This window comes from Dipodomys merriami, unplaced genomic scaffold (genome assembly GCF_024711535.1).
Source record: "Dipodomys merriami isolate MVZ:Mamm:240054 unplaced genomic scaffold, mDipMer1.0.p SCAF_10, whole genome shotgun sequence".
NCBI classification, from domain to species: Eukaryota; Metazoa; Chordata; class Mammalia; order Rodentia; family Heteromyidae; genus Dipodomys; species Dipodomys merriami.
Genome location: NW_027202271.1, coordinates 46111954 through 46135104, shown reverse-complemented (window position 1 = coordinate 46135104; position 23151 = coordinate 46111954). Strand labels below are relative to the sequence as shown.

Below are 23151 nucleotides of genomic sequence, written 5' to 3'. Positions count from 1 at the left end.
CAACACTCCACTCCCCTCCTCACATTATATTCCCAGTCTTTTCTCTAGAGCCTTGGACTTTCTAGAATTTTTAGTTAACCTAAACTCTAGATCATTCAGCTTTGTGTCAAAGGTGAATTCATTTTTTTCCCCTGATTTTTAATTCTAAAGCATCAGCCTTTTTTTCCCTGTTACTTTTTAAAGTTGTTGTTTTTTTTTGTACTTGTTCTGGGGCTTGAACTCAGGGCCTGAGCATTGTCCCTGAGCTTTTTTGCTGAAGGTTAGCACTCTACCACTTGAGCCACAGCTCTGCTTCCAGCTTTTTGCTGGTTAATTGGAGATGAGAGTCTCATAGATAGACCTTACTGCCCAGGCTAGCTTTGTACCATGATCTTCAGATCTCAGCCTCCTGAGTAGCTAAGGTTACAGATGTGAGCCACTGGTAGTGGGAAAATTTACTTTTTAATCCCATTTTGGAGCAGATTTTAAATTTGGAGGCGAAAGTAGGTAACTCTGAGGAAATATTCTGGAAACTGGTTCAGTATCCTTGTTAGGATATGAGGAACACAAAGCCAACTGGGTTTAAAAGTGTTAATAAATAAAGCTCAGTTCTAGTGGCTCATGCCTGTAATCCTATCTACTCAGGAAGCTGAGATCTGAGGATCATGGTTGGTGGACAATCTGGGCAGAGAAGTCCATGACACTTTTACCTCTGATTAATCACAAGAAAAGCTAGAAGTGGATCTGTGGCTCAAGTGGTAGAGCACCATCCTGAGCCAAAGAAATTCAGTGATAGCACCCAGGCTCTGAATTCAGGTCCCAAGACTGGCATACACAATAACATAAAGTTAGTAAATAGAGATTTCATAGAAATTTTAGTAACCCTGGAGATTTTTTTTTAAGAATTCAAGTTGCAGATTATACTTGGCCAGTGGAGATAAATTGAAACAGCATAGGAGCTGCATATATTGTGTTTGGAATTGCGAATCCAAACAAGTAAGAGATAGCTGCATCTGTTTAAATGTGTTCTACCTGAGTGAGCCAGACCCACTACTCCCTGGGGATGTTTAGGTGAAGTCACTGGCACTGCCTTAGAGAGCAGAAGCAGAAATGCCAGGAAACGTCTGGCTCTGTGCTTTGCACTTGCCAGGGTACAGCTTTCCAGTCTTCTGTTCTTCCCTGCGGGGTCTTTTCATCCTCATGCCAAGTCCCACTGCCAAACGCTCCACAGCTCCTGCAGCGCCCTTCTCGTGTGGCTCTTCCCAGTTTTCACTGGCTTTCCTCCCTCTATTTTGTAACGAGCTTTCTACAGGTGAGAAGAGCGGAGTGTATGGAATCAGGCTGGGTCTAATCTTGGCAAGATTAGGTACTGTAATCTTGGCACATTTATAATGGACTTAAGACTTTGCTCTCTCCCTTTTGCCCAGTTGAATGAAGCTGCATGGTTTAGATCAAAACCCGGGGCCTGGGTTCCTCTCTCCAAGTCTTCCCACCCCACTCACTTCTTTCACCGCACTCCAAGGTCCAGCTAACTCACCCTCAGCTTCTGCCTTACACCACACTTTTGCTCAGCTAAAGCACTGTCAATCATTAAGACTCAGTTCAGCCAGTGAAGCCAGAACAAAAGTATATACACAAGATTCAAGAAAGAATGCATAAAATGAATCAGAAACTGGGGAAGGCAAAGGGACTTGTAGGAAAATGGCACAAGAAACCTTTCTGGAGCAATGAAAATGTTCTCATCTTGTTTTTGGCGATGACTATACAAATGTATGTTGTTAGAATTTATCAAATAGAATCCTTAGCATCTGTGCATTTGTTTATATTAGTATGTTAAAAAAAAAGCATTGAGATTTGTTGAATTGAAACTTCTTTGTAAAATGACTTAAAGATATTAAAAAGAAAACAAACAGCTGGTACCTCATGCTTGTAATCACACCCAGTCAGGATGCTGAGATCTGAGGATTGTGGTTCAAAGCCAGGAAAGTCTATGAGACTCATATCCAATTAAGCACCAAAGGCCAGAAGGGGAGCTGTGGCTCAAGAGGTAGAGAGCTAGCCTTAAGCACACATACTCAGAAATAGCACCCAGGCTCTGAATTCAAGCCCCATGACCAGATCACACCATAGAAATAATATAAATAAGTAAACAAACAAATAATAGCTAGATGGGTGGGAAGGTGGCTTCCCAGGCTGCCTTTAGCCTCTCTTTAGGGTCCCCCGCTCTCCCTGCACTCTCCCTCGCCTCTCACTTAGCACATTATGTCCTCCATGGATCTTTTTAATGTGTTTTGTGCTGCACTAGCCTGTGAACTTCTGTCATTGCCCAAACATTTGTTATCTGTGTGACCATAGGAACTCTGCTCAATCGGAACATGGCTCTGTCTTAGTTTCCTCATCTGTAAGTGAAGAAAGTAAAGTGTCTCTTACAGGTTATTGTAATGATAAGATGAAAATATGAATGTAAAGGACCCAATACATCACATGTGTTCAGTAACTGTTAGTGCTGTAATGGGACAGAAAATTTACTCACAAATACACTCAGAGTTGCCATTGTGCTTATTGTTTCTATAGCTAACTCAGTCTACTTGAGCCCCTATTTCTAAGCGGGGAAGCAGAGAAAAATCGAATTTGATTGCAATATAACTCTGTCCAACACAACCACTTATGTAGCCTCTAGTCTAACACATATACCCGCTTATAAATTATTTTTGTAGGTATTAATGAGAATAAAATTCATGCTACTTAGTTCCTTTAGGTTTACTAAGAGCTCTCTGCATGCTGAACATTAGTTTAGAAGATAACGCACAGTTTTAATCATTTCTAATTCTAGAAAAAGAAATAAACCTAAAGAAACCCTGTAGTCTTTTGGCAATTTCCAAATAGGTGTTTAGCATCAACCATTACCATGTAGGGAAATAAGTGAATGAACTTTTGATCTGAGAATGAAAAGTGAGATCTTCCTTCTGGTGCTCTATCATAGAGTCAGCTTGAGAGCTAGGTCCTCAGACAGGACAGAAATGGATGACTCAGGAACTTCCACTGCATCTACCTGCTACCTATTCCAGTGGGATCTACATAAATTGTGCAGATTTAATAACCCATGCTGGCAATGACTTTGACTTCTTTGAGTTGGCTTCTGATAAGAAATATAGTCTATTGTTACCAGGAATGGAAAATAATGAAAAGTTAAGGTCTTATTGCCAGCCATCTCTATACTGCACCCAAGAAAGGCAAACGTGCACTTGGCCCTAAGTCCCAGTCTCCCTGAGGTTACATCCTTCTTGTCTGCTCCCTCCTGCACATTGGCTGTTTCCCGTTCAGATGACTAATCCACAGTGAAAGGGCTCAGGCCACACTTTGGGGCTAAGAAAGACCATTTTTGGGGTGGAGATCTGTGCTCCTGTGACTGTACAGGTTTGAAAGCAGCCTCTGTGGAGTGTGTGAGGGCCAGCTTGGCCTGGTATCTCATGTGATATGTCATCCGTGGAAATCTGAGTCTTATGTCGTTTTACTAAGTCATGTACTCGAGGCTTAGCCTCAGCTTCTTGGGCCTTCAAAACAAGACCCATAGTTTCTGCCTTCCCTAACTCATAAGCACATAATGGTTAAAACACACAAAGAGCTGCACATGGTACTGCACGCCTGTCATCCCAGTACTGGAGAGGCTGAGGCAGGGAGGATTGAGAGTTGGAGGCCAGCCTAAACTGTATAAAAAGACTCATGGCAACAACAACAAAACAAAAAAGAAAATGAAGGGCACACAAACATGTCAGTTGTTAGACTCTAGGGAGAATTCAAATAATATAATTTCTTGGAAAGACAAAGGCAAAGCCCAAGAAAATATGCACCAGGATATGGGTACTTGAAAGGTTTGTGGGGGGGTCAAGAGGGTGAGGGGGGAATGCAGTCAAGAATGTTGCATATACTACAAAATTAAGAAAAGTAAAGGAAGGGGAGTGAGAATGTTCAAAGGGAGGTGATACTGATCAAGATACATTGTATTCATAAACTGTTTTGCTAAGTGGAAGCTCCTCTGTACAGCTATTTAAAGATAACTTTTTAAAAAGAAGTAAGATAACTTTAAAGCATTGTTGAGCAAAGGAATAAAAGAAAGTAAGACGTAAGTTGTTGTCCAAAGACCAAATTCAGTCTGATCTCATCACATAAGATACCTAGAGTAACATCATTCATAGAGACTGGAGTGAAGTGGTCATTGCGGGGCTGGAGAGGGAGGGGAGGGCAGTTCTTGGCTAATGGGCTGGAGTTTCACTTGGGACTAATTAGGAAGATCTGGGGATGGGGCAGTGCTGATGGCTACCCACCCGTATGAATGTAGCTAGGCCAGTGAAGTATACATTTAAAAAAAGTTAAAATGATAAACTTGAGATTGTGTGTACTTTATTATCAGTTGCTTTTAAAAGGAAGTTGTTTTAGTGTCCTCACTCACTGAGTTGTCCTAAGCTAGCCCTGAATATCAGCACATACCCTCCTCTTCCTCCCCACTGTGGTTATGGCACTTTGCTTGAGAATCAGCCTCGCTCTGTCTCATGGCTTCTTTCTCTACATGTGCTAGTTGGATGGTCTTGCTTGAGGTTATTGAGGCTGCAGTGAGTCCTGGGTCTTCCCAGGCTTTGTACCAGGCGGAGGATACACCAGGAAAAGCAATTGTAGAAGACGTGAGAGATGCAGACAAATCAGCAGGCATTTCAGTAGTGTGGGAAGGATGAGGGGGATGCTGGGGTCTGCAGGAGGGCAGGAAGGACACTGGCAGTGGTCCCTTTTGCTGGCAGCTGTCCCCACCCTTTTACTGCCATTTTTCCCTTGCCGCCTGTGTTTGCTGATGCTTTTCTTTCAGCTAGAGTGCACTCTTCCCTTTCTTTCCTTGAGAAAGCCTCCTAATCCTTAAAGTGCCAGCGCCGATGCCACCTCCTTTCTGGAAACGTTGCTTCAACCCAGCCCAAATTAATCTCCCTTCCTCCTGAGCTCCCAACGCCACCTCTTATATCTCCATTTAGCACATATTTCATCCTGTCAGGTACCGCAGCCTTTTATACTTCTGCCTTGCCTGTTGGATATATTTTTGGGATTTTTATAGTTCTAAGTAAGACATACCAACTGGAACCAGCCATAGCATTAAAAAAAAATCATTTAGTCGAATGAAAGATGCCTTCCCTAGACCAAGGCTGCTCCTGATTCCCAGGTCTACTTCTCTCTCCACCGTGAGGATTTTACTTCTGTGTTTCCCCCTACTCTTTTTCCCATAGAGAGCAATTTTCCATTGCTACAAAAAAAATGCCTGAGAACATCAGCTTGTAAGGAAAAGGTTTTATTGTGGCTCACAGTCCACGTCAGTTGGTTCTTTTGTTTGGGGGCTTGTGGTGAAGCAGCACATGACCGTGGGAGCTTGCGACTCACCACATCATCAAGAGACAAGAGTAGAGGGAAGGTGCCAGGATCCCCAGGGCACACCCACAGATCTGACTTCCTTCTCTAGATAGACCCTACATCCTAAAGGCTCCACCCATTCCCAACCATGCCACAGGCTGATGGCCAAGCCTTTAGTGTGTGTGAATCCATATCCAAATATAACATGCAAGTATGATGACACTCCATAAATCTCAGGTCTGGCTCACCTCTGCTTTTCAGGAGCTCAGCCCTGGGATGGTTTTTATATTGCCTAAGTCAGTTTTTGGCTAATTAACTGTGGCCAAGGGAGCAGGATCTTGTGTATATACTGGGTAAACCGATACCTAGGTTTACTAGGAAGAACGGGCAGCCATTCTGTGTTCACAGCTCTTCTCCCCTGCTTCCCACCCTGCTCCTCCCCTGCCCCCTCTGTGGCCTTCTTTCTATTTCTTTGTTTTCTGGCATCCAGCCCTGCTTTTTGCTTTTGCTGATTGGGGGATGGAGTCTCATGACCCCCCCCCCCCCCACACACACACACAACAGCCTGGCTTCAAACTATAATCCTCTGAATCTAAGCTTCCTGAGAAGTTAAGATGACAGACATGAGCCACTGGCTCTTGTATGTACACATTGTTTTTTAAGATAGGATCTTGATTCCTGCTTGGGTGTGATCCACATATGTGAGGCTTCCAGGTAGCTAGGATGACAGGTACTCACTACCCCATGTACTCTTCATTGTGAAGATGACTTTCAAACTTTCTTCTGCTTAGGCCTATCTTGAACCACAGTCTCAATAATCTCAGCCCTCCCAAAGCTAGGATATATGATTTCCCCTTGAAAACAATAATGTTTTATATTTGCAAATTAAGCCACAACATAAGAGTAAAAAGTATAAAGTATTTCTCTGTGTATGTGTATATGTGGGTGTCCTGGGTCTTGAACTCAGGACCTGGGCTCTGTCCCTGAGCTTTTGTGTTCAAGATTAGCACTCTACTGTTTGAATCAGTACTCTACCTCTGGCTTTTTGCTGGTTAACTAGAGATAAGTCTCGTGGACTGCCTGGGCTGGCTTTGAACTGTAATCCTCAGATCTCAACCTCTTGAATGGTTAGAATTATAGGAGTGAGCCACCAGCACCCAGCTTAGAGTACTTGTTAAACTACAAAAAAGGGAAAGGAGAGATCAGTAGGTTGAGGAAAAAAATGTATCTTTTTAGAACCTCTCTTTCTTCTTTTGTGATAGTTCTAGGGCTTAATCTCAGGACCTTGTGCTCTTGCTCAGCCTTTTCATTCATGGCTGGTGCTCTACCACTTGAGCCATGATTCTAGTCCTGTATGGCATCTCTTTAAAAATTTGGGTTTTTTTTTGAGGGGAGAGGGTTGATATGAAACTCAAACCCAAGACCTTAAGGTTGCTGAGCAGGAACTTTATTACTGAAATATACCCCAGCATTATTATATATAAAAAGCAGATGTTGAGTCCTAGAACAGAAATGACCCTGTATTAAAGTTAGTTACATAGACTTCTATGAAAATTATAGAAGTCAGATCTGTAGTCTGATTGGAAATTTCTTTCATTCAGGTGGGTCCAGAAGCAGCGGAACTGTTTGTGTAGTGCATAATCCTTCTCCGCACAGATGAACTTCCTGTCTTCTCATAGGTTTTGTCCAGGTGACTGGAATATAGCTTACTTGGGGGTTGGCAAACAACATGGGCAAGCCATGTCAGAACAATTCACGATTTGGTGGGTACAGAAGGATTTGGGGAGCTTCTGTAAAACAACACCCTTCCCTCCACCCCCCCCCCCCCCCGACCACCATCCTGAGCTGCTGCTCTGAGATGATCCAGTCCTCATTCCACTCCATGACTGATTCCTTCCTGGTACTCACACGAATTGCCAAGAATTCTCAGTCTCTGGCTACAGTTACCCAAGAGTCAAACTTTTAAGTATAATCTTCTCTTTTGGATACTCTATCATAAATATGTGGTTACAAATATTATTAAAAAATCAAAGAGCAGTGATTTAAACAAATTACATGATACATTGGCAACTTCAGCTTTCATTCAGCTACTCCACCTGCTGGCGCCTTTTTTTTTTATGTCAGTTGTGGGGCTTGAACTTGGCCTGGGCACTGTTCCTGAGCCACTTTGTGCTCAAAGCTAGTGCTCTACCACTTGAGCCACAGTGCCACTTCAAGCTTTGGAGTGGTTTATTGGAGATCAAGAGTCTCATGGGAACTTTTTTGCCCAGGCTGGCTTCAAACCGCAGTCCTCATATCTTAGCCTCCTGAGTAGCTAGGATTACAGGAGTGAGCCCAGCTCCTGTTGGCTTTTGATGTCATGGTGACATCAAAAGTCTAGTCTTCAGGTCTACATGGATGAGGAGAAGAAAGATCCAGAAAGAATTCTCTTTATCTCAGAGAAATTAGAAACTTTCCTTAGGTTATTCCAGAACCATGATGCATAACAACTGTGACTTCAAGAGAAGCAGACAAAAACAATGTTTAGCAGGGCATATTGATGTCCTTAACAGAACTGGAGTGATGTTAATGAGGAAGGAAGGTGTGAATGTTAGTGCACCCCCAGCCACCAGGCCCTGTCATCTTTACACCAAATGTGCCTCTATTGTGTACTTGCTGAAATCCTCTCAGGGCCCCATTTTTCTCTCGTGAAATTCAAGTATAATCTATTTTTTCACAATGTGTTTTCTGCAGAGTGCAGAAAGCTTAAAATGGGCAGAAAGGTAATGGTTGGACTATTTTCTGAAAGTCACATTCGGCATTGGTTTCTCTGTTATTCGGCAATATCTAAGCAGACATCCGTAGTATGTATGCATGCAAATCATGTTAATCTTCTGTTCATTGTAACAGCGTGGATGGCCCTTGTTGACATGGGAACGTTAGAATGACTCCATGGTGTGCATGCACGTGGACACTTAATTCCTATCCATAGTGCTTCTGTCAGCGATTCTTCACAGTCACTCCACTTGATGATTTGAATTTGTTGGAATTAAACTTGAACAGCTCATAAATAGTATAATTATTTTTTGTTCCACTTCAGTTCCAATTACTAATTAATATAAACCTGCTGCTCTGTATTCTCTCTGTTGCCCTTAGAATCCCTGGATCATAACTCATACTGTTACTTTACTTTCGTGTGACAATATGGCCTGAGAGGATGTGAACTGTATCTGTCTTGTTCACAGTCTGCTTTGCAGAGTACCTGGCCCATAGTAGGTCCACAGTGAGCCTTGGCTGAATAATTTAATCCTAACAGTACTCCATTACTTAGCAGCAGCAGAGGCAGTCCAGCTGGCCTACTGTTCCCATGTGCTAGCCAATGTTTTATGTGAAGAGAAAGATAGAAAATATAGGCTGCCCACTAGACTATATCAGGCTGCGTTTGGATACTTAGGCTCTCCAATATTCCCCATTTTCTCTGAACTACATTCACATCACACAGTCCAGACACAGAAAAGAGATTGCCAGTGATTTCAGGTTCCAAGTGTCAAGGGCTTGTTACTATGGCCCTGCCATGGGTCAGAAGGCTGCCCTGGCACCAGCCATCTGTCAGCTGGAGGGTGGGCGCATCGTGATGCGTTAAGATAGGGTAGAGGCAGTGTTGTTTAGCTGTCTCAAACCCATCTCTCCATGGGTATACCATTCACACTGGCATTTGGTTTGTTCAGTAATCACTGAATTCCAGCTGTAGTCATTTCTCCAGTTCCAAACTTTACTATTTGACTTTCTAGGGTTCATTTCTTATGTGTGCCTCAGTTTCCTTATCTGGAATCACCTTGATAACACCTCATTTGCAGGATTGTTTGGAGAACTGAGATTTCATATATATGTATTATATGTGTCAATGCATCATATATATTAAGGTTATATATATATATATATATATATATATATATATATATATATATATGGAGAGACTATATACTATGATCCATAATAAGATGTGTATAAACTTGCACCAGTATGTGAAATGTTGCAATTAATGAAGCATCAGGTGTTACAAGTTGCACAGTCCCTTTCCCCGCATTTCTGATACCCAATAGCTCTTAAAAACTAGTGTTGCTTCTTAACTTGGACAGAAATACTGATCTGATTTGAACTAAATGATTTTCAGAGCCTGACCTGAAGGTTTGTGAGGTGCTAGCAGGCCTTATTTAGCTCCTCACACTTTGCTGTTACACTCTGCTGAAGAATGTTCACACTCTGCTGAAGAAATGTCAGTGTGGCAGGCTATATAGGGTGTTACCCCAGCCCCCCTGACAGTATTACATAACATTATCACTTACCAATGGAAAATTCTACAGCCCCAGGTTTCAGCTGAGGCTTGGGGCTCTGTGTTTCTCTTTCCAGCATTCTGCTCTTCCAGGCACCATCTTGAATAACATAATACAGTCTCTACCTCTGGGTGCTCTCAGAATAGAGTGGATCAAGGGACCTCAGTCCCAGGGGGAAACACTCAGGACAGCCCTTCATTCACAGCAGAATGGGAAAGCATCTAAAAGTGGGTGTCCAAGACTGCAGAATCCACTGCTTCCTACATCCAGCCCAGCATATGGGACTGAGGATTTAGGATGGGTAAACTAAGCCTTATGGTTTATTCACTGAAATGGAACTGTGGGCCTCTGTAGAAGGCATTAGCAACCACTAATAAAGTAATTGCACATGGAAGGGGGCTTTTCTGGATGTTGTGGCAGTTCAGAAGAGGGAACTAACACTGTCCCTGTGGTCAGAGGTCAGAGGCAATCATGATGCTCAACCTATACCTAAATGGAAATCCGATGCAGGAATGGAGGAGGGAGCCAAGTGAAGAGCAGCAGCAAACCCATGATCAGTAGAGGAGGGTGCATGTGAAGGGCCAGAAGGATAGAGAAAGCTTGCCCACTTTTCAAAGAAGAAGAGTGTGCCAGAGAAAGTCAGCAGAGAGAATAGTGAGAGAAGAGGGGACCATAAACCTGAGACCTTTTTGAGTACAGGCATGGTCTGGTGTCTTAGCTGTACACAGTCTTGGTATGAATAACACTGTCTTTCACTTTCAAAAGTATATATGTTTATAGGCCAGTTTAGGGAAAAAAAACTTTTCCTTAGGGAGCTGAGAAGTCATTGACAATGCACATTGGAAAAATGCTATGTGAAATGTGCAGTGATTTAGGTCTTTTGTTGTTATTGTTTAAACTTACACATCTACCAATTGAGCCACAGCTTCCAGCTTTTTGGTGGTTAATTGGGCATAAGAGTCTCACAGACCTTTCTGTCCAGGCTGGCTTTGAACCACAGTCCTCAGATCTCAGCATCCTGAGTAACTAGGATTACAGCATGAGCCACCAGTGCCTGATGGTAATTTGGGTCTTTTGTCTCTGCCAATCCTTCTATGGGTCTCAGGGTTACTGGGAAAATCTCTGAGGGGCATTTGCTATTATAGCACAGCAGAATTATTTGTGAGTCTCTGCACCATGTACATACAAATCCAGCCAGTGTCAGATGCTGCTGCAGAATGACAATGTCCCCTCAGCTGAACTCTGGGGAATTCCTGTGTTGTCTGGAACTACCCTCAGAAACAATTATAGGTTTGTCTTAGAAAAGTCAGGAAGGGTGGTGGCCTGTTCTTTCCTTTCTGTGTGTGTGTGTGTGTGTGTGTGTGTGTGTGCACGCCCCCACGTGAAAGCCTAGGCTTGGCTGACTTTCATGATTTTATTTTCTTTCTTTGCTGGTCAGATCTGGCAGTTGGCAGATACTTACTTATCAGTCTCATGCTTTCTGCCAAGAAAAGACAAGAGAGAATTCAGAAAACCTTGAGATTTGTGGTTTACATTTTGTGTTGGATGCGTTTGGTGCTTGGGAGCCCCAGTGTTTCCCCTTTAGGAATCCCTTTCCTCTGGCTTCTGGTTTCTGTCACATTTTGAGCCCTCCTGTCTGCTGCTGGGGAGTGGAAGATAAAAGCTGCGTGACAGCTGGTAATCCCCCTCTGGCCCCACAGCGGGATGTAGTTTACAGAAGCTTAGCAATAAGAAGCAGATTAGTCCTTCATGATAAGAAGGAATCAGAACTTTTCAAAGCGGCTGAAAAGGCTTCCATGTGGGGGAGTGTTTGCCTAGGACGGGGCTCTTACAAATGGAGCAGTAGTGGGCAGGAGGAAGTTAATGGAGCCCCATGAAGTTGGGCTGCTGAGACCCCTGGGCTAGCTCCTATGTGGGAAATTCATTGCAGTCTGGTGAAGCAGGAAATGGCAGTCCCAGAAAGAGAGGGTGTGATTTATCTCTTATGGATATCAGGGGCAGACTTGTATAAATACTACATAGAACACACATCTAGGTGCACATGCATGTGTGTGTGTATGCACACACACAGTATTAGTATGTCAGTTTGTTAACTTGCTCTCAATACTTACCATTCTTTCTCTGAAGATCAGATAACATATCATTCAAAAGTCTGTTAGGTTTTGTACTGAAAAAAACAATCACCTCTAGTCTAGTGTGTACTCCATGAAGTTAGGCCCTGCAGGTGACCCTGTAGGAATGTTGGGAAACATACATGCACAAGAAGCCACTTGGAAGCTAATATGTCATTTCAGAGGTCTCTATAGAAGTTCCTCAAAGTACACACGCACTGTAATAAGGTCTTTGTTCCTCCTTCCCTCTTTCCTTCTTTCCTCTTTGTCTTCCTTCCCTTTCTTTTCTTTTTCCTCTCTTCCTCCCTCCTTTCCTTCCTTCTTCCTTCCTTCCTTCTTTCTTTCCTTCCTCCCTTCCCTTCCTCCTTCCCTTACTCCCTCATTCCTTCCCTCCCTCTCTCCCTTCCTTCCTTCCTTCCTTTCTTCCTTCCTTCCTTCCTTCCTTCTTTCATTCCTTCTTTTCTTTTTTTTTATATGATACTAGAGATTTAACTCAGGGTCTAGCTCCTTTTTCTTCCTTTCCCTTTCCTCTGCCCTCTGTACCTCTTTTCTCTGCTTTTATTTTATTTTTTTTTGTGCTGAGACTAAACTCAGGGCCTAGCTCTGTCACTTGAGCAATGCTTCCAACCTTTAGAAGCCATATCTCCTCAATTTTTTGGTCTTTATTTTGTTTTCTCTTGAAATATAATCTTGCTTACTGCTGAGGCTGATTTTGAATTTTGATCTGCCTATCTTTGCCTCCCAAGTAGCTGGCATTATAGGCGTGCACTACCACACCTGGCACTTCAGTAATCATTTTAAATGTATTTAAAGGGATGGAAGGAATAAGAAGAAGATGGTCCTCATCTTTTCTGCCAGTGTTCTGAGAAATTAACTCTGACCACTTAGGTGTGTCAGCAAGACAAAGCCTTGGAGATGTACTCATCTATTATCCCTACCCACTCTGCCACACTGAACTAAGTCTAAATCAGAGGAGAGCCTATTCTGGGGGCAGGGGGGAAGGCAAGTATTTCCATTCAAGGAGGCAGAAGAGAGGCAAAGCTTGAAGAAATGGGCTTGTAGAATTGAGTTGATTGACTAAAATTCATGTTATTCAAGGACATCTCCAGATGGCATTATTGCTAAAAGCATAATATAAATGCTAATAGTGGTCCCAGCAGAGAAACATCATTGCCTTTGCTAACAAGAGGGAGCACACTTTGCCTTCTGGGTAAGACCCAAGACGTTCGTAGAGCAGGGCTATCCACATATCCACAGTGCAAACAGAGACAGCACGGTGTAGTGACACCTCTAACTCCTGCCCTCACCCTGAGGGAACTCTACCTCCCTGGTTTGTCCCTTGGACTTCCGAGTCCAGTGGGTCTTGACCTGGACATTTGATGCCATGTTTATCTGGAGATATGACTGCCATGTACTTGCCATTTAACAGGTGGGGTTTGAGCCCCACTCCTGACCCTTTCCTTCATATTCAGTTTTCTCAGGTGGGATTTGGGCCCACTCCTGGACACTTTCCTTCATATTCAGTTTTGGCTTGTTCCTGTTTATAGCCTGTCCCAGTAGTGACAGATTTTAGTGATGCTGACCCTCACAAAATGACACAGGAAATAACTATTAAGTATGGATGGAAACTTAGCCTTAATTCTATTTAGTATTTTGCTGTTTGTCCTGAAAGCTAAGTGCATGAGTCTCTCTCTCTCTCTCTCTCTCTCTCTCTTACACACACACACACACACACACACACACCACACACGCACGCGCACACACACACCACACACACACAGGCGCGCGCTACACACACACACACACACACACACACACACACACACACACACACACACATACGGTTTGTCGGAATGTCTTTTTCCGCTTTGGCACCACTTTGTAGCTGTGTGATGCAGACATTGTGGCTTAATCAGGGACCAGCTAGTTCTCATGTAACTGGAATGTGAGTCACTTTTCTGTTACTGTAGAAAAATACTTGAGATAATCAACTTAATTTGATTCATGGTTTGGAAGTTTCTGTCCATGATCACCTGGCCTCATGGCTTTTAGGCTAGTGAAGAGATTAACACATCATAGCAGCAGCCAATGGGGCCAGCTACTCATCTCCTGGAAGCCAGGAAGCAGAGAGGAAAGGGAGGGACTAGAACTAGAGTCCCAACAACCCTTTGAAGGGATTGGGTCTAGAATGAGAGTGAGATTTACTTCTTTATGATTTGTCTTGATAATGCTGGAATGTCTTACCGTAAGTATATGTTTTATTATTGCAATAAAATAAGTGTGTCCTATGCCAAACTTTAAAGTTTAATGCAGTCCCATTTATCAAGTCTTCTTTTGATTTGCTGTGCTTCTTGATCCTTACTCACAAAGTTCTTTGCTGTGCCAAGGAGTCCTGATCTTTTTCCCACCTTTCCTGTAATAGTCTCATGGTTTCAGGTCTTATCTTGAGGACTTTGATCCATTTTGATTTGATCCTGGTGCAAGGTGATGTAAGGATCTAGTTTCCATTTTCTGCATGTAGATTTTGAGTTTTGCTAGTACTGGTTTTTGAAAAGGCTGTCTTTCTTCCAGCATGTGTTTGTGGCTCCAGCATTGAATATTAGATGACTATACATGTGTGGTTTATTTCTGGGTCTCATTCTATTCCACTGGTCCTCAGGCCTGTTTGTGTGCCAGTCCCAAGCTGTTTGCATTACTATAGATTTGCAGGAGAGAGAGACACAGACAGACAGACAGACTGAGACAGAGACAGAGAGACAGAGACAGAGAGAGAGTGCTCCAATAGTGTAGTTCCTTAGAAAGGCAAAGTCAAAGCCCAACAAAATAAGCATCAGGAAATGATTACTTGCAAGGAGTAGAGTGGGACCAAGGGAAGAAGAGTAGACAAATGAAGAGAAGGGGGAGAGAATACAGTCAAGAATTCAAGGTATATATTACAAAATAAAGTAAGGGAAGAGGTGAGATGGATGACAATGTTGAAAGGGGTGACATTGATCAAGACACACTCTATTCATACTGCTTTCTTAAATGGCAATTCATTTGTACAACTACTTAAAGATAATAAAAATAAAATAATAATGTATAAAAATAAGCATCAATGGCTCATTCCTATAATCCCTAACTACTTGAGAGGCTGAGAACAAGAGGATCATAATTCAAAGCCAACTCAGGCAGAAAGGTTTATGACACCCATAGCTGGGCACAGTGGCATATACTTGTAATCCCAAGTTATGTGAGAGGCTGAGATTAGAAAGAACACTGTTTCAGGCCAGCAGTGATAGGAAGCATAAGTAGGAGGATCTTGGCTCAAGCACACACAGAATGTGAGACCCTGTCCTAAAAATAACCAGTGTAAAGCAGGTCTGGAGGCATGGCTCAATAGTATTACACCAGCTTAGCAATTAAAAGGTACTGAGTTCAAAGCCGGGCGTCGGTGTCTCACGCCTGTAATCCTAGCTACTCAGGAGGCTGAGATCTGAGGATCATGGTTCAAAGCCAGCCTGGGCAGGAAAGTCCTTGAGACTCTTATCTCCAATAAACCACCAATAAACTGGAAGTGGCACTGTGGCTCAAGTGGCAGAGTGCTAGCCTTGAGCTGAATTGCTGAGGGACAGTGCCCAGGCCCAGAGTTCAAGCCCCACGACTGACAAAAAAAAAAAAAAGGTACTGAGTTCAAACTTCACTACTCTACCATACACAAAAACGAACTATTACAGCCAGGCACCAGTGGTGCACATCTGTAATCCTAGATACTTAACAGGCTGAGATCTGAGAATCAGGGCTCAAAACCAGTCAGGGCAGCAAAGTCCATAAGACTCTTGTTTCCAATTAAGCACTAAAAAAGCTTGAAGTTGAACTGTGGCTGAAGTGATAAGAGCACTATTCTTGAGGGAAAAAAGTTCAGGGACAACACGCAGACCCTGAGTTCAAGCCCCAACAACAACAACAACGAAAGAAAAAACTAATAGAGGAATTGGTAGCAGGGTTTTATGACTCAGTGCACAAAGAGAATGAACTAGAAGAAAGAACTGGATGATTTTGAAATAGGAAGGTTGAACTACTGGGACATGATTGCCTTTTTTGAGCTAACCCATTGCTGTTCTATAGTGATCAATTCAAGGCTTTGTCTCAGGCTCTAGAGCCATAAGCGACTCCCAGCAGCACAGGGCTCTGCAGGCCGTTAAATCTATAGTTTCTTGGTATTTTGTTTTGTTTTGTTTTGTTTTTTTACAGTACAGTTAACAAGACAAATGTGGAATCTTCCTTTGCAATTCATGAATGGACAGGAGAACATAGGTAAACAAGGTAACAGCAGATAGCAGTAACAGTGAAAGGGTTGTTGGTGCTCTGAGGAATGGGCCAGTTGTGTGGACCTAGAGGAAGGAACTCCAGGGTGAGGAAACACACAGAAGGCCAGTGTGGAAGGAAGGGATAAGGGAGGGAAGAGGATGAGAGAGACAAGGCTGGGCCTTTTAGGGCTCACTGAGTTGGTTTTAGTGCTGCTGTGTACATTTCAATTTTGAAATAGATTTATTAACCCCACCCCATAGTCTGTCATGTTTCTGGAACTGTGAACCTTACCTTCAGTGAAAGAAATGTTGTGGGTATGATCAGGTGAAGAATCTTGAGATAGGGAGGTGACAAAGGTGGACCCAATGCCATTCTAGACTCTCTTATAAGAGATAGGCAAGGGGATCAGTCAGAGAAGTCAAGGAAGGATCCACAGACAGAGAATGCAGGCAGAAGCCAAAAAAGGCAAGGAAACAGATTCTGCTGAGGCCTTAACTTATCTTAGTTAAGTGGTAATTTATTAGCAGAAATTGGAAACAAATGTAGGTTTCTAACCCTAAAAGTTGCGGGTGGCTACTGGAGGGTTTTAGCAAGGAGCAATGGGATCAAACTTAGTTTTTAAAGGGCCAAGATGCTAGGAGGGGAGGAAGATCAATGGAGAGGCGGCAGATGGAGAGCAATGTACAGATTTCAGAAATAGTAAGATTGGCTGATGGCTTGTGAGGACATGAAAAGAGAGATCAAGGTGATACTAGATTTAAAGAATCTGAGACATTTATCCAAGTAATGGGAAGAATGGAAAAGAAAGAGGGTCAGGAGGAAATTCTGTTTGAGGTATTATAAGTTCTGATGCTTGTTGGACTTTGTGTTAATCAAGCAGATAAATGTATCAGCCCAGTTCTGAAGTAGAGAGGATCTTCAGTGCTCTCCCTGGCAGGGTCCTCCCTCCCCCAGAACCTCTGGTGCTCCTGTCAAAGACCCTCCACCTGGTTGACTACACTACATCTATGTAACACTTCATGTTCTCATTTCTCATCAGCCCCCAGCAGGGGCTGAAGAAGCAATTAGCTGAGTCTCAAATGAGGCCTACTGTGTTTGATAACTAAAGAGTGATAAAGGAAACCATGTAGATTAATTTGTGCCCCAAATGTGTTCAGTAATTTAGTGCTTTTTCAGAGAGCTAAATGGATTCTGTGAATTTTAATTGATGTTTAACTTTTAATTGTGTTCATGTGGGGTGGCCAGTTGGAAATATGCCTAACACAACTGATGAGTACACACACATTTGTATTCAGCTTCTCTTCCAAGGGCCAGCCAGGGAAAGGCCCAGAGCCAGAAAAGAAGAGCTACAGGGAGAGGGAAAAGCCAAAACACGTGGGCTTGGGGGAATCTGAGCAGTTATCAATCTTGTGTCTTCTGTTCATACTAAATAAATGTAGGTTTACTATTATTTCCTGTCATTTGGGTTTGGGTTTTTTTTTTAATAAAAGAGTGGACAGAATTCTAATGGGCAAGGCTTTTTGGTTCAGATTGTTAGGCCGGCAAATGTTTACCGAACATCTATTCTCTGTGAAGTATTTTGCTAAGCACTGAAGGGGAGGGTTTGGGAGTAGGGAGGGAGCTGCAGTAATTAAGATGCTTTTTGGCCCACTCATTGGCTTAAGCAACAAGGAAAAGTGTGGTCTTACTATAAAGTGGGGCTCCAGGCACAGTAGGCAAGCAGCTGCAATCTGTGTGGCTCTTCCAGATCTGCCCTCTGGTGTTTGATGGCTCCGTCTGGAGCTCTAGAGCAAGATGGCCGCTGTCATTCCTGCTATCACTTTCAGATTTGAAAGCATCCAAAGGGGAAAAGGAGGATTGGCTCTTCCTCATGTGATTTACATGAGAGGTAATCTTTCCCAGAAGCCCTAGGAGGTTTTGTTTATACACTAGTCATCAGGATTGGGTCCCATGTCCATTCACACACCAGTAATCAGCAGAGGAAATGAAATTACTGCCATTGCTTTGGACTAACTATTAGCAAACTGCAGCTGACTTCTTGTTTTCCTAAAGTTTTTTTATTAACAAGTTTTTTTTTTATTGTGAAAACACCATACAGAGGGGTTGCAATTACATGGGGAAGGTAATGAGTACATTTCTTATCAAGCATTGTTGCCTCTTCCTTTGTTTCCCCTTCCCATCCCTGCCCTCCCATCTCCCGCACCCCCCCCCCCCCAGCCAAAGTTGTAAGGTTCATTTTTGGATATAACGTCTTTTACATCTCATTGTTGCAATGGGTCCATCTGTATCCCTATTTAAACAATTTGCTTTTCCCCTCCCCAAATTATACCAACATCAAATACAGTGAAAACAGGGGTTATACTGTGGGGGAGGGACATACAAAGCAACAAAGAAATCATCTTATAAATATGTTAGAAACAATAGCAAGAAAGAAAAAACATTGGAGTCCTTATCTTGGGGTTCATTTCACCTAACATCAACTTATTTGACCTTTTCTGCTTGTCTCAGACATATACTAGTTATTGCAAATAAGGGAAACTATGGGACCTATGTTTCTTTGGGCCTGGCTTACTTCACTTCATATAATTTTTTCCAAGTCTTTCCATTTCCTAACAAATGGGGCAATGTCATTCTTTCTGATGGTGGCATAGAATTCCATTGTGTATATATACCACAGTTTCTTGATCCATTCATCTACTGAGGGACATATGGGTTGGTTCCATATCTTAGCTATGGTAAATAATGCTGCAATAAACATAGTTGTGCTGGTAGCTTTAGTATGGTCTTGTTTGTGAACATTTGGGTAAATGCCCAAAAGTGGGATTGCTGGGTCATAGGGGAGCTCTATGTGGAGTCTTTTGAGGAACCTCCATACTACTTTCCAAAGTGGTTGAACAAGTTTACACTCCCACCAGCAATGCAGTAGGGTTCTCTTCTGTCCACATCCCCTCCAGCATCTGTTCTTATTAGATTTCTTGATTCTAGCCATTCTAACTGGAGTGAGGTGGTATTTCACTGTTATTTTGATTTGCATTTCTTTTATGACTAGGGAGATTGAGCATTTCTTCATGTGTCTATTGGCCATCCTTCTTTCCTTTTAAGAGAAGTTTCTCTATAAGTCTTTAGCCCACTTATTTATTGGGCAGTTGTTTCTGACAAGATGCAAACATAAAAGGGATCCAAATAGGGAAAGATGAAATAAAACTCTTTGTTTTCATAAAGGTTTATTGGCACCAACTACACCCATTGTTTACATAATGTCTGTGGCTGCTTTTGTACTTCTGTAGCAGAGTTCAATAGATGTGATACAAACATCACCCCATAAAACCTAACTTATTTATTGCCTACCTCTTTATGGACAATGATCCTTGGCTTAGGCTATTCATCTGGGATATATTGAAAGCAACCACTTGAGACCCAAAAGAGATACAGGGTCTGATACAGTTTCTTAGAGAAGTGATATTTTAATACATTAAACTCTTTACAAATGCGGCTTGCAGCTTAATGCTGAAATGAAAGATGTTCTATAAATACTTACAATTAAAACTAAATTTCCTTTCACTCAAAGTAGGAGAAAAGAAAGAAAGGAAATCTCTCTACCCTCTTATCAAAATATGTTCCACAGAAATGAACATGAAGCAGATAAACCTCAGGACATGAAAGTTTTTTTGCTTTTGGGTTTTTTTTTTGGCTCTACCACTTTGAGCCACAGTGGCACTTCTGATGGTTAATTGGAGATAAGTCTCACAGACTTTCCTGCATTGGCTGGCTTTGAACTGCGATCCTCATGCAATCCTCAGATCTCAGCCTCTTAAATTGTTAGGATTTCAGGCATGAGCCACTGGCATCTGGCTTGCATTTTTAAATTTTAGAAAAATATACCAGTAGTATGCAAGTTAAGAAACTGCTCAGTAGTCAAAAGAAGTGATTTTATCTTCCTATTTTCCTTCATAGCAATTGATCTACCAAAAACAGTAGAGGAACCAATGTTTATTTGTTTAACTCTCTCTTTTCTGTTACAGTAGAGTCCTGCTGTGTTGCCTGGGCTGGTCTTGAACTTGAGTCCCTCTGGTCTCAGTCTCCCAAGTAGCTGCGATGATAGGCCTACGTCACCACACCCAACTAATGATGAAAAGATTGATAGGCAGCACAGGAAGTCTTACAGAATTAAACTATTAAGTGTCTTGAGTGGGTATACAATTTTCCAGTGAGATAAAATTTCATAGCAGTGAACACATACATACCAGTGCAAGTAAAGCTGAGGAATTTGAGTAAACCTAGCCAGAGGCTGCCTCCATACTGAGCCTCTGCTTAAGAAAGACAGCCCAATATAGCAGGTAAACAGACTTGAAAGTCAAATTTAGCAGTGTATTTTGAAACAAATAACTGACTCAACAGGGAGACACAGCAGCTAAACTCCAGCCACTCACATTCTGTCAGCTGATCCGATCATGCCCACAGAAAACCAGTGTCAAGCTGTCAGCAAGCATCTCAAATTTCTGTAAGTAATCTCAGCCCACCCTAGGAAACAGAGTTCTCTGAACCTCTTCTGGTTCTCAGTGCTGCAGATTTATGAATCATTCGTTGCCCACTTAAACTCACGTCAGTCTGTCTAAAGGTTTTTTTTTCCTTTTGCATAAACTCAGTTCTAGCTAGGTGTGGTGATGTCGGCCTATAATTCCAGCCCTTGGGAGGTTAAGGTTGGAAGATCACACGTTCTAGTCCATTAATTAATTAATTAAGACATTGGAAATTTAAGCACTAAATACTATATTCAAATGACTGAAGTCCTGTTGTTGACACTTTTATACATAGCAGTCATATTACTTTCATGTTTTTAAGAAGCCCTTGTCCTTTAACAATACATATTGGAATACTTAGAATGAAATATGATGTCTGGATTCTCTACAAAGTAGTAGAGGAGACAGGAAGTGAGTGGGAAGATAGAGGAAACAAAATTGGTTATGCACTGACAATTACTGAAGCTACCCAAGGCATACAAAGAGTTCACTAAGCGGTTTACTTTTTCTGTAGTAAAAAGTTAAAGACTCCTTCTCACTTTCCAGTATTAACCATTTGATATATACTTCCAAAATCTTCTCAGTGTGTAAATAACTGCAGAGAGAAAGGAGGCAGCAGGGATAATTTTGAGTTGGCTTCATTTAATTAAATGGAAATATACAGAACTTTAACTAAATGGAAATATGTGTCGAACTTTCTTTTGTGAGATGTTTAATGTTTCCTCGATATTTTACTGTTTAATTTTATATTGGAGCAGTTGATTTTCTTTCTCACAAGAGAACCAGATCTTTTACTTCTATAATAGTATAGCCTTTGCACTCTGGGAGATATTTTAGGCTTTTTAGCTGAATACCTGTACTTAACACCTAGTGTTTCTGCAGATTGTGGCTAGAGCTTTCGTTGCAAATCTTGGGCATTTTCTGCTCGTCTGAATATGATTCTTTTCTGACCCGTGTGATCCCCTCTCTAGTGAAGCATGGGCTTCTCATAGTCTGTGTTCTGTTTCTATAATAGAATACCACAGATGAAATCATGTATTGTTTAAAACTTTTTCCTAACTGGGTATGGTGGCAGCATGCTTACAGTCCCAGCACTCCAAGAGCTGAGGTAGGAGGATCATGAGTTTAAGACTATCTGGATAGAGTCTCAAAAAATAAGAATATAAAATTGAGAGTGGTTTATTTGTTGTTGTTTTTTAATGGAGTGGATGAATAGGTGACCATTCCTGGCTCCAGGCCGGTGCTTTGTATTTTCATGCTGGGAAATGGATACAATTTACTTTTAATGTATTTTCCAATATGTGCTTTTATTCATTTTCCTCTTATCCCCATGAGGTGGGGGAAACAATCACAGTTCAGAATCCTTTCTTTTTTCTTCCTAACTCTTATAGTATACAATAAATGTCATACATTTCATGACTTATTTCCAAAGTGCTTTAAAATATTGAAGTCCTTATTTAAAATTCTCTGCTGTAATATTCTTGGAACTTTCACTCTGTGCCAGATTGAGTATCAGACACAAAGGAGTGGGAAATGCAAGGTGGTCAGCTTCCACATTGTTGTGCTGGTTAGGGAAGAGGGATTTAAGGCTATAATAGAAAACCCACTTGTTAAATGATATAGATAGATAGATAGATAGATAGATAGATAGATAGATAGATAGATAGATAGATAGATAGATAGATAGATAGAAGTATAGACATAGGTTCAAGTATAGATTGATAGAGATGTATATGTGTATGTGTATATCTCCAGTGCCATTTACTGATGAATTGTCAGGTACTAAGTGCCTTTCTATACTTCTTTTTCAAATCAAGTTATTAGTCCCCATCTTAAGAAATCAAAGCATAGAGAGATTAAATTCCTTGCTCAAAAATAACACTAACAGTGGTATGATTTATATTTAAATAAGCACAGAATTTATGTTTATTATGTAATTATGAAAGGGAACCCATGTGCTCATTGATGTATTGTATGTGTGGCTTCTAGTTTTAAGGGGGGAAAAATGTAAGCCAAATACTGGTGGCTCATGACTGTAATCCTAGCTAATGAAAAAGACTGAGATCCAAGAATCATGGTTCTAAGCTAACCTGGGCAGGAAAGTCTGTGAGATTCTTATCTCAAGTTAGCCAGCAAAAAGCTGGAAGTGGAGCTGTGGCTTACATGCTAGAGCACCAGTGCATAGTAAAAATGCTAAGGGATAGTGCCCAGATCCTCAGTTCAAGCCCTAGTACCCATAAAAAAAAAAAAGGAAAGGGGAGAGAGTATGAGAGCGAGAAAGAGGAAGAGAAAGAAAGGAAAGAAGGAAGGAAGGAAGGAAGGAAGGAAAGAAGGAAAAGGAAGGAGATTGTCAACTGTCAGTATCTGCAGAGTCTGAACATGTTGGGGGTGGGGGTTATTGCAGCTGGCTATTCACTGCATCTGTGCCGCTGTGACAAATACCTTAGATTGGGTAATTTACAAGTGATAGCAATTTATCTCTGGAGTCTGGGAAGTCTAAGGTCAAGGTGCTGGCAAATCTTGTGTCTGGAGATGGCCATTCTTCATTCC

General features: G+C 41.9%; 1 protein-coding gene across 13 annotated transcripts in view; it reads left to right on the top strand.

The window, feature by feature from the left end:
- Positions 1-23151, top strand: part of Tmcc3 (transmembrane and coiled-coil domain family 3) — a 297502-nt gene that overhangs the window by 135677 nt on the left and 138674 nt on the right. Inside the window, exon 1 of one of the 13 annotated variants that reach the window (XM_069990168.1) lies at positions 7041-7057. The exons of the other annotated variants lie outside the window; for them this stretch is intronic. The gene's annotated coding sequence lies outside the window, so the exon portion shown is untranslated. Of the gene's footprint in view, positions 1-7040; positions 7058-23151 lie in introns of those variants that run through there. 13 annotated transcript variants of the gene reach the window in all.